This window comes from Haemaphysalis longicornis, unplaced genomic scaffold, assembly GCF_048455015.1.
Source record: "Haemaphysalis longicornis isolate Haplotype H1 unplaced genomic scaffold, Haemaphysalis longicornis Haplotype H1 scaffold_10, whole genome shotgun sequence".
Taxonomy (NCBI): Eukaryota; Metazoa; Arthropoda; class Arachnida; order Ixodida; family Ixodidae; genus Haemaphysalis; species Haemaphysalis longicornis.
In genome coordinates this window covers 102095262-102106971 of record NW_027526204.1, presented here as the reverse complement: position 1 = coordinate 102106971, position 11710 = coordinate 102095262, and the positions used below count along the sequence as shown (strand labels likewise).

General features: G+C 46.4%; 1 long non-coding RNA gene across 1 annotated transcript in view; it reads left to right on the top strand.

Annotated features, from left to right (window-relative positions):
* The first annotated feature begins 1293 nt into the window (after positions 1-1293).
* LOC144157879 (uncharacterized) overlaps positions 1294-11710 on the top strand; it is a 31500-nt gene continuing 21083 nt past the window's right edge. Inside the window, exon 1 of the long non-coding RNA XR_013319898.1 lies at positions 1294-1560. This is a non-coding gene — a long non-coding RNA (uncharacterized LOC144157879). The remainder of the gene's footprint in view (positions 1561-11710) is intronic.

Here is an 11710-nt window from a genome sequence, read left to right as displayed (position 1 = left end):
CCGTAAACAGCATATAGAAGTACCATGAGACGTCTATTGGACGTATTCCTTCGTGTGATTTGGATGGGTTTTTCGCGGTTGTAGCAACGTTGAATACATGTAACTCCGACCCAAACGGTACGTCTCCTGGACATCTGCAATGTCGATTGCTGACGCCTCCGGGATATCTGTACGACGTAACGTGGTTTGCTGAGAACGTTGAAGGGTTCTCATCAAGCTGAGTGTCTGAGGGACAGAGCATTGAGGTGTGTTTGTTCTTTCGCTAGTTTTAGTTTCTACCTACCTGTATTTTAAACTTGCTCAGTTAGGGATCGGCGTTCCTTTTTTGTATATTGCCGCATTTGGCTGTAATAATGTCTTTCAACCAGTTAATTTCCCGTTATTAGGACTCGACTAGTCGCTTTGATGAGTCACGGCTGTCGTGTTTTGATTTCATCATTATGGGTTACCTTCTTACGTCGTCATCCAGAAATTGCAGACAATTTCTGGTTTTCGAGAGGCTAGCGACAAGGTTTGCCGGAAAAACCATTACAAGGAAATTTATTGCGCATCCAGGAACCCTACCATTTCCTTCAAGCGGCAAATAAATGTTTCCGAAAATTAGGCTTACATTTACCCAATATCCTGTATTTCACACAAACCACTGTTGCATAAGGAACATTGGCTAACAGGAGAAATCTTTCTGTGGTAAACCTCAAACAAGTACGGAAAGAATGTGAAAAAAATGAACGGGTATGTAAAGCAAGGAGTCAATTGGAGTGTCGTTGTTACAGAAGCGTTATGTGAACAATATTATCGGAATTCACTGATTTTTGCCTATGGCTTTGATTTAAGAAGTTTGCGGCATCAGTTGTAAGAATAACGTTTATGAAGATTGTTCTGCAAATCTTGACGCGTGTCTAAAAGGTCATTCCTCATGGCAAAAACTTACTACGTCGCCTTTGGGAAAAACAAACGTCCCAAAATTAGGGCTGTGTACATTACCGGAACCAATAAACTTGAAATATCCAGTAAAAACATGCGAATGTTTCGAATTTCATGACAGCTTGGATGACACATAAGTGGAAAAGAATTCAAATTTAAATGTCAGAGCTACTATTTAGAGCTACTCACACGCCATAAATGCCTACCAGGTTCTCCTTATGTTTGTTTTGAATAAATATCACGGTATATTATCCTTCTCACTCAATTATTTGTCCACACTACGACGTCAATAATGACGTTTCATTTTGTGCAAGTTGTTTGAGCAAAATAAATGCGGAGGGCATACCTACATTACTTAGTAGGGCTGCATCCAGCATATTATTGGTCTAGCATTATCGTTCAAACTTTATTCACTGATTAACTTATAAGCCGACGCTAGAACAGCTTTCATTTAAAGAAAGCAAAACGGATACTTATCTTGAAGCAACTGCAAAATTCACAGCATTTTAGGTCGCTATGCTGTTCTTGATTTCATGCGCATGCGCTTTGATAATTCTGGACGGAAGAATCTTTGCGGACGACACAGGTTTAGTCTCTTTAGATGTTGGCTCCTCACCCGTTGTGGATTCCATCCCGGTAAGATTAACTGAATTTTGTTTCGACGGTGCAAATTAAAATCTCAGTTTGTGCACAGTAGTAATCAATATTCGCTGGTCATAAAAGAGCGATTTCTAGTGATAAGTTACCGTTGCGAAAGTGTCAGCATAACAGTGTACTTACACCGTTACGGCAGTGTAAAATAACATGTATGTTCCATCTGTTTACGAACCTGTGATAATTCGGATTGGAAAAGGTGCTTGACGAAGACATTATTTTGGTGACTTTTGTGTCATCTGTGGGTTCTTAAACCGCACGGCATGAAATATTGGATGAAAAATGAATTGTAACATGAGGTCTACATGAAGAAATGTAATTTGCGTTTAACAAAGCCTTTCAGATTTGTTTCGCAGCACGAGAACGCGAGTTCGATTTCCGGCCGCGGCGGCCGCGTTTCTGATGGAGGCGAAAAGCAAAAACGCCCTTGTGTACGAGATTTCGGCGCACGTTAAACATCCCCAGGTGGTCAAAATAATCCCGAGCCCGCCACTGCGGCGCGCCTCATCGCCTGCGTTGCGGGAGCATGTTAAACCCTACAATCAGAATCACATTTTTTTCGTGACTTGCAATTAACGGGCTGAATTTTGCTAGCAGTACATTTGTGATAATCGTGGTTCATTCCCAAACCAACTTACAGGGCTTGCCGAAAATTGAAGGCGCTCATGGCATATACTAATGAATTAGGCCAGTCTGCTACGCGGCATTATACTAGCTTACTTGTGCCTAATGAATGATTAGCCATTGGGTGCCGGTAACTCTTGCCCGAAGCGAAGATTCCTTCATCATATTTTTCTGTGTGATATTTCACGGGTTCTACTGTTCAAGATCGGAGCTCGGGGGCAGCAGAAGACACTTTTTATTAACTCCCGAAGCGTTATAATAAAATTAAGCAATGCGGCTTGCTAAGACGGGCATGCTATAAGGCATTAAACGCTTAGTTAGAAACCAGTGTGGTAGAAGAATCACCGCAGTGCACCTAGTCTCCGATTTGCCTATTGTGAGCGAAATAATCCTGTCTAAAGGCATTCATGCGGAAATAAAACTCCTCGACGTCTTCGCAATTGCCTGAAAGTGGACGCCTGTGGGGTGAGAGAGAGAGAAGAAACATTTAATAGAGCAGACGGTGGTGGTTGAGCCGTCACTCGGTGGGGTGGGTTCACCTCAGTCCAGGTACCCTTGGGCCTTGGCTGCAGCCCTGGCACGGGTGACCAGAAAGATCTGGTCAGCGTGACGGGATCTGGTCAGCAGGCCCTCCCACTGCTCTGGGGAGGGTCTGGGATTTAGGGTAAGCGATGGGGTGTTTTGACAGGCCCACACCATGTGGTAGATAGTATTAAGAGAGGGGCAGAATTGGCAGGTGAGGGTGTATTGGGTAGGGGACATAGCGTGGAGGATGGGTGCGTTGTAATATATGTTTGTTTGTAATCGACGCCAGATGACTGCTTCCTCCTTGGTTAGTTGAGGGTGTGGTTGAGGCAATTTATTTATTTATTTATTTATTTATTATACATCAAAAACCCAACGGTGGGGTGTTACAAGAGGAGTGGGCATTTTATACAGGGTTTGTAATATGGGCGTTTTGAAAAGATTAGGTTTGTAGTGGTGCACGACGTGGGGCGGAAGGTTATTCCAACCCTTCGCTGTCTAAACAAAAATGACCGAAGGTGAGAAGTTGTACGGGCATTCGCAGGGTAAACTGTGTTGTGGTCCTTCGTGCGGGAAGATATGCAATGCGTGGGCATGATAACGAATGCGTCGGACAGTGAGTGAAAAAATTTTCCAAAGAGAACTAATCTAGTGGGTTTGCGTCGCAGTTCAAGGTTGGGAAGATGGGGCTTCATCTTTGAGTTACTAATGCTAGAGTGGCGCGAGTAATCCAAATATATAAACCTAGCTGCTCTATTTTGGACTGATTGTGATGTTTTGGATAGATTAGATTGGTGTGGGTCCCAGACTGCGCAAGCGTATTCAAGTTTCGGACGGACTAATGTTAGATATGCCAAATGTTTAACAGAAGGGGGAGAGAGTCGTAGATTTTTTCCGAGCTATCCAAGAACTTTGTTTAGTTCGTTAGAAATGTTTGTTCTGTGGGACGACCAAGTAAGATCTGGCGTAATGTTTACACCTAAATATTTGTAGGAATTCACGGGGGTATCTCGGAACTAGAAAAGAAGTATGAAAGAGCCAGATGGAATTTTCTGCGATGAACAGAAATGACGGATGTTTTCTTAATGTTCAGAGTCATGAGCAAATTTTCGCAGCAGGTTTCAATAGTTATTAGATCATTTTTAAGGATCTGGAAGTCATTAGGGCAGTTCATAGGACGCTAAAACACGCAGTCGTCAGCGAATAGACGGATTTGGACGATATTTTGGTAGGTAGGTCGTTAACATAAATTAAAAATAGAAGGGGATCGAGCACCGCACCCTGAGGTACACCTGAAAGGACGGAACGCCTGGTAGATGACACCTGGTTGGAGTAAACGAACGGTTGCTGGTTTTGTAAAACATTTCTTATCCGTTCTAGAACTGCTGGGTCAATGTTTAAGCGCGAAAGTTAAAAAAAGGCAATTATGGGGTACTTTATGGAAAGTTTTTTCGAAATCTAGGAAGATGGCATCTACAGGAATATTGTGATCAATACTTGAGCTGATGTTCTTAATAAAGAGCGCTGGTTGTGTGTCACAGGAGAGGCCTTTCTGAAATCCGTACTGACTGGGATGAAAAAAAATGTACAGAGGCAAGGCATTTGACTGTTTGATATAAATTATGTGTTCCATTATTTTAAAGCACACGTATGTTAGTGATATTGGGCGGTAGCTTGAAGGTGAGGATGACGGACCTTTCTTGGGTATTAGAATGACCTTACTAACCTTCCATTCCCGTGGCACCACTCCAGATGGGATTGATTGCTGAAAGATGTGCGACAATATAACAGCAGAGAGATGTTTCGTGTTTTTTAAAACTCTAGAATTTTTACAGCCAATACTAGCTGAAGACTTCACTTGTAAGGATATAATGACATTGGGTATAGCACGGTAATGATGGGACGGCACACTTGGAAATACATAGGGCACACTTGGAATTGTTGAGAATGTTCATTCGTTGGCAGCAACCCGCAGATGTGGTATCTGCAGCCCCCTGTTTCACAAGTGCGCAGTTTTAGAGCGCTACAAATTGGCACGTCCAGATAAAATGACTAATGTCAGCGCTATATTTAAAAAAAAGAAGTTTCCATCACACAGACGTAGTTAAACTAGGTACTTCAAAAACAGCTTCAAAAACATGTCATGCCAGCCTCTTTTTGGACGATCGCATATGCTAAAAATTTTAACAGGGATTTTTGTCCTGAGGTCCTTATCTGTACAAAGTTGCCTCGATTACCGCCAGTCATTCTCTGTTTGTCTGAAAGCGCGTTGCTACGCCGTTGTCCTGCACTTGAAATACGGAGCCCCTAACCGGCGATATCTTGCCATTTTACAGTTTTTGCATGCCTTCTGGTGTACTTCATTTTTATTTAAAAGTCCTCCGAATACTTGGTGTCGACATGCCAATACGGAAGGAGAGACGCAGATGGAGTGGATTGTAGGAGCTCTTGGGGGAGAGGGGGGGGAGTTTAGCCCGACCTTTTTATCGGCCGCCGAATTTGGTTTAAAGTACAGGTACCTGTTCGTTCTTTGTTGACCTGCCATGGCAGCTGCCGGCGCTTTCTATGTGGTAGTTGCCGCCAGACTCCAAGGAAAACAGCACGCAATTTCACTCGTGAATAACGATGCGTAGACATCTACGTTGCGTACTATTACACCTGCTTTAGATTGGCGGAACAGTTGCAGTTGTGCGCTGTTGAAGACGTCCCTTGCTTCGGGATGGCTGTCTAGATCTCGCGCATATGTGGATACGGTTCCCTACGGAGATTGTACAAATGCCTCGTCCCCTGATTGGCGAACGCGCTGCCCAGGTTTTGGGTTGTGGCTTGTTAGGTGCCTAGACCTCTCCATCGTAGGTTGCTACGGTGGATGCGCATGGACACTGCACTTAGACTACGCAATTACAGCCCCTCAGAGTCAGCTGCGATAGGGCGTATGTTTGTCGAGCACACACATAGGTTGAGTTGCGAGCGCCGTTGGCAACGGTGTGACCTGCACATTTCGCTGAATGCCTTAGGTGTTCCTCCCGTCTTAGTAAACGCGAAGAATTTGTTATCAGCTCTCCGAAATGGCACTTCAGTGTAGCACTTGGGTCACGCATGAGCTCGCCTGGCGAAGGGATGTCATGGGATACAGTTACAAAGGTTGGGCGAATGGTACGTCAATTCTAGTGAATCAGTACGGCTATACGAACTTCGTGGTACTGTATATGCCTCTGTTTTTGATGGTGCCCTTGACGTAGTTTCCGCCGTGAAGTGGACAGTGCGAGGTAGTCTTGTGTACAGCACGTGAGTGGTGCGTGCTGTGACATTGCGTGAAATGATGGTGCAGCAGATCTGAGGTTCTGACTTGTTTGTTTAGCTGATTTGCTGTGATTTCGTGGCTGTGCACTGCCATTGCTGACCACGAATGGCGATTTCTTGACCCTGGCATTCTATCTCCACTGCTTTAACAAGCACGCACCGCTATAGCTCGGTACTTAGCTATAGCGGTGCGTGCTCGGCTATAGCTCGGCCGAGCTATGGCTCGGTAGCCCGCTATAGCTCGGCACTCGCCCATGTTCTGTTCTTTACTACCGCGAAAACGTCGGGCCTCACGGTACGCATCTTCTTTCCTTTTGCCCTATCCGGCCGCCCCACCTTTGTAAGTCCAGAAAAACAGCAATGTACAACGTGTTTTAAATCAAAAGGGTCAGGGGGTGAAACATCGGCCACTCTAGAGTCCTCGCGAAGAAGATACCAGTCCAAGGCCACGGAGAGAGCGTGTGGCACTACAGCCAGGCAGGGCCACGCGACCGCACACTTTCTGGGCCAGGTGTGCGTCCCAACTCCGCAGGCACATCGTTGAGGAAATAGGGAACTGCGCACTCTCGCGCTCTCTTGTATGAATCGGAAGGGTGATATGGTATGGTATGCGGGTGTTTGTGGCGCAAGGGCAGCCAAAGCCAAGGAGCGCAAAAATGGTATTCAGTGGTTGTTGACTGGTATTTTAGTGTCTAAAACGTGCACGGTACACGATACCATTAACAAAAGATCTTAAAGGGGCACTGAAGGCTGGATGAAATTTTGTTTTAACTGAAATATCACGTATTTTGTAGCTTTCTCGGCTTTTAGACGAGCAACGATGCGCTATTTGCCGAGAAATAAGTAAAGAAAGCTGGTGTTTCTCTCACCCTTTTGCATTTAATTTTTTCGTGACGTAATATTGCGTCTCAAAGTTGGAGTCAAGCCGCCAAAGCCTCGGTGCGTTTAAGAACCTAAACGCTGACATCGGTAGCTTTTAGGTCTCTAAGCCATGGCCAACTACGCAAGCGTTTCTCTGACCATGGAGGCTAGGTTGGATTTTAATATTTTCCTCCGTTGGAATGCGAAACGCGTTTACATGCTTGAGCGGCCGGTGTGCCCGCCTACGCTGGCGTCATAGAGGTCATCGGGGCGGCTGCGAGCGTGGAGGGCTGCAGCGAAGCTGCTTTTGAAGCAACAAGCGCCGTTTCGAATATCACGTGCGACGTTTCGGGTTCTCGGTTGGGGCCACTCAGATGGACGGCTTCACTTCACTTCATCTGGCGATCACAACCACCTCATGTTATCTTCACTCACTCGGCGCGAACACAGCGTGGTATACACGCTCTTCACGGAAGCCGTGTCCAGGCGCGGTATTCTCGTGTTTTGTCCCTTTTGTGTCCCTTTCAAAAGTGTCCCTTTTGAGCGAGCCCTGATTGGCTAAAAACGAACACCCGGATGTGACGCCATGCAATCACGGCGGAGCTGTGAGCCGTGACTACTCGGAGCAGACGATTTGGAGCAGACGATTTTTCGTCGCCTTATTGTTGGTTCGCTCGCGGAACAATAAACACATAAAAGATACTCTGATACGGTTTCAGTTCTTTATAAATGCGTTTGCAAGAACAGTTACGGTATTTGAATCGAAGGTCCACTGCTTAACCGGAAGTACGTCACGATGAAAGGGACGCAAAAGGGACGTTTTCAAAAGGGACAGTTACGAGAATACCGCCCCAGTAGTCGTCGTTGCCCACGCTCCCCTGGCTCAAATATAACAAGAACGGAGCGACGCACGCTTTACGGATTATCAACGGCGGTTCTAGGTGAACGGGCGGATCGGTCAGCTAACCACTCGCAGTAAGTTCATTTCACGGACGATTATGTGCGAACCGTGGGTGCGTTGCCGATAGCAACATCTAAATAAAGTGTTTTTCCGCCTCCCGGTCCTCCTCGTCCGCGCACGGAGAAAGGGAGATGAGAAGGTCAGGCGAGTCGCTGAGCCACCTGGAGTACATCTTGTTCCTTTTGCCGCTTCTAATGAAGAGACTCTAGCTGCTTCCTGCGGGGTATATTGCTCCCAGAAGTCCGGCCGTTCAGCGTCGTAGGTTAGTGACTTCGCTAACTGCGCACCAATGATTTTCGAAAACAACACTGAAAGCTGACTGAATAGTGAGGAAAGCAGCCTCTGTTTCGCAGTGTATACATTAAAGCTGTAGCCGGCGTTCTTGATATACAATGAGCTGAAAGAAAGCATTAATTTACGTTTATTTCACATGCTCAACACTTCGGAACGGTTTTTTGAAGGAAAGAGATCTATAGATGCCTCTCCAATGAGCTCTCGCCGTTCACCACTTTTGTGACGTCACAAACAGTATGTCCCAAATGCAAAGGGGGCGTCGTCCCCTGTTTTCATGTTTCTGTCATTTTGTGCCTTATAAAACAATGGCTAGTTGCAAGAATGGTGTATTTATATTCTCGGCATCGTAATCCACCGATGCAGGCCATCTTGTTTGCACCCTTTAGTGTCCCTTCAAAAAATGTGGGTGTAAAGGGCCCTGATCTAAGACATGAATACGGGTATAATGGCGTATGAAGGCGACAATGATTGGTACATAACCCAGGTACCTCCCTGAATGCTGATAAAAGCTAAATAAATAAATAAAGTAAATAAAGTAAATAAATAAATAAAAGCTGAAAGTTACGTGCGGTACAAGATGAGATTTAAAAAAGTGACTTCAGCGAAATTGGCTAAAAGACGTTTTTTGGTGACCGTTGGTTAGTCTCCTAAAAAAAAGAGAGATGAAGTTGTTGTTGTTGTTGTAATCCTTTATTTAGAAGGGAAGGCCATGCGGCCATAATAAGGGAGGAGGGGTAAGAGGCAGGGAGGAGTAGCCGAGTAGCACAAATGGTGGGTCCTTGAACGATTTAGAAGAGAGCACTGCCGTCAGCAGAGCCAGGCTAGGGTTACTGGGATCATCTGAGTGCAGTCAAGTCAACTTTTACGACCGGGGTAGGCCCCGGTTTACACTAATCTCGAGAGACCACTCTCTAGGCCGAACACCCCGAGAGATGAAGTGAAATTCTGCACTTGTATAAGTCAGGGAAGTATCGCTGTCTCACATAACTTAAGGATGCGCATTCAATTAAGATATGAAGAACTGAAATCCGTTCTCCACACCTTCTGCAAACTGGAGGCAATGTACTGGTTAAGAGATATTAGTGTGCCTTGTGTGTGGCATATTCGAATCCTGCCCATGGATATTTAAGTGGATCTATTTTGTTGGTCTGTCAACTGCTTACCGACCTGTAATTTTATTATGTGTAGTTTTTCGTGCGTTTGCTCGCCCTATTGTGGTTGGCAGTGTTCGTGGCCGCGTGTGCAGTCCTCCTGCTCACCCTTTTCCAGACGCTTCTCTCTGTTTTCCTCCTACCGTCGCTGCTGCGGTCAGGACGGCGCCCCGTAAAAGCCAGTTGACGGCTGCCAGTCTCTGGCTTCGTTCATTGTAGAGCCATGTGTGTGAAGTCAAATGACGTCGCATGGGTAATCGTTGTGGGTGTCGTTTACAGGTTCGATGTCCAGCTATCTTCGCAGCCTCAATTAGAGTCATATTATTTTCATTGCTTTCTCTAACTGGGAAGTCGCAAATGAATGGTGACATGCCCCAGGCTGCACCAAGGTCTCTTAAACTCGTTTTGAAGAGTTTATTGAAGGATATCTTTAGTACTTCAGCTTGTCTTCTCCCTCGCAAAGCAAAAGGCGGAGAAAGTGAATGACGGTTTGAAAACAGGCTCATAGTGGATGTGCCTTTGATAATAGTATTACACGAATTCTTTATATTTGAACACGTCTTAAGAGCATATGTTAGGGCCGTAAACATGCGCTGGTATTCCAAGAAACACCGATCCCATGCTACATACAAGCTGCCAGCGGGAATTTTCCGGAAAGCGCCAGACGCAAGATAGAATCCATGGTGTAGAACGGGGTCTAGCACTTTTAAAGCGGTTTTGATGGACGAGCTGTATACTAAGCTTTCATAGTCGATACGGGACCCAACTAGGCTGGTACAACGATGCAAGAGGCACTCTTTTCTGCACCATAGTACTGATAGAACAGGTATTTCAGCAGGTTTGTTGTTTTAAAGCAGTTTAGTTTTGTTTATACATGATATGAACGTCAGTTTTTCGTCAAGGAGAATGCCGCGAAACTTGTTTTCTTTTGTAGTAGGCACTAGTACTCCATTTACAGATAGGTCATGTAGGTGCAGAGCGCCCACCGCTTTGAGAATAGGACACTTGTACTTTTTTGAGGAATTAGTTTAAAGCGGTTCTTGTCTGTCCACATGGGGAGTTTATTTATGCCCAAATAAATCTGCCTCTGACACATTGGGAGGTTGCACGACTTGTAACTCATTTGGACATCGTCAAAGTACATGAAGCATGATATTGTCACGGAGCAGTTGGAAGAAGACGATGAGGGCAGCTACGGCTATGTGCCGTTTGGGCTGAACTTTAGAAGAGGACGAAGGGCTTACAGCTACCGGTCTCTGTACTCTCTCGCTGGCATTGCTCAGCATTGTAATTTTCGTCAATACACTGCATTTGCGTGATTCTGCCTCGTAACATCTTGGTGGAGGTTGCGGGCTTTTCCCATTTACCACGGAACTCCGCAGCGGTCGTCAAATTCCGCCGTTCAGGATGCCTAACAGCACCGACCCTGCTCCAGGCGCTGCCATTCCCCCCATCATCGTGTCTCACCCTCGAGAACCTGGAATGTTTACCGGCAACGATGGAGTCGACGCTGATGAGTGGATCCGTATGTTCGAGCGGGTCAGCCGACTTAACAGGTGGGATCCCACAGTGATGTTGGCCAATGCTGCTTGTTGCCTGAAAGGCACAGCACTGACATGGTACGACACCAACGAAGAGACATTGACCAGCTGGGACGTCTTCAAGGAGAAGCTACGGGCAGCATTTGGAAACGCTCCTCACCATCAGCTTGCCGCCAAGAACGACCTCGCGTCTCGTGTTCAGAGTGCAACCGAATCGTACAGCGCTTATATTCACGACGTACTTGCTCTGTGTGTCAAGGTTGACCGGGCAATGCCTGAGGAAGAAAAGGTTGGGCGCATCTTAAAAGGCATTGCGGACGACGCTTTCAATTTACTGGTTTTCAAGAACAGCTCACGCGTGGATGACATCATTGCAGAGTGCCGACGCTTCGAGCAAGCCAAAAGCCGCCGTATTGCCAAAAACTTCGTCCGCCTTCCGAATACGGCCGCTACTTCGTCCTGCGAGGATGTGCTGCTTCGCCCACGGGACGTCGCCCCACCCGCTCCACCTGAGACGCTCACCAGAATAATTCGTCGAGAAATTGAGGCCATGTCGCCAGCCCCGCTCACGCCACCAAGCGGTGACAGCCCATCCATTTCTGTTATTCAAGCTGTCGTCCGCCAAGAACTTGACAACTTGGGCCTTCACCCGGTTTGCGCCATGAATCGTCAGGACGTCTACCCGGTTCTGCAAAGCCCCGCACCCATCTATCATACCGCACCTCGTCGTTTCCGCAATCCCGCTGCCTGGCGGACCCCTGACGACCGTCCTATTTGCTTTTGTTGCCACCGTATCGGACACGTTTCCCGCTACTGCCGCAATCGCCCTTACGATGCTGTCCGTACTTTGTATTCCAGGCGACCTGAGAATG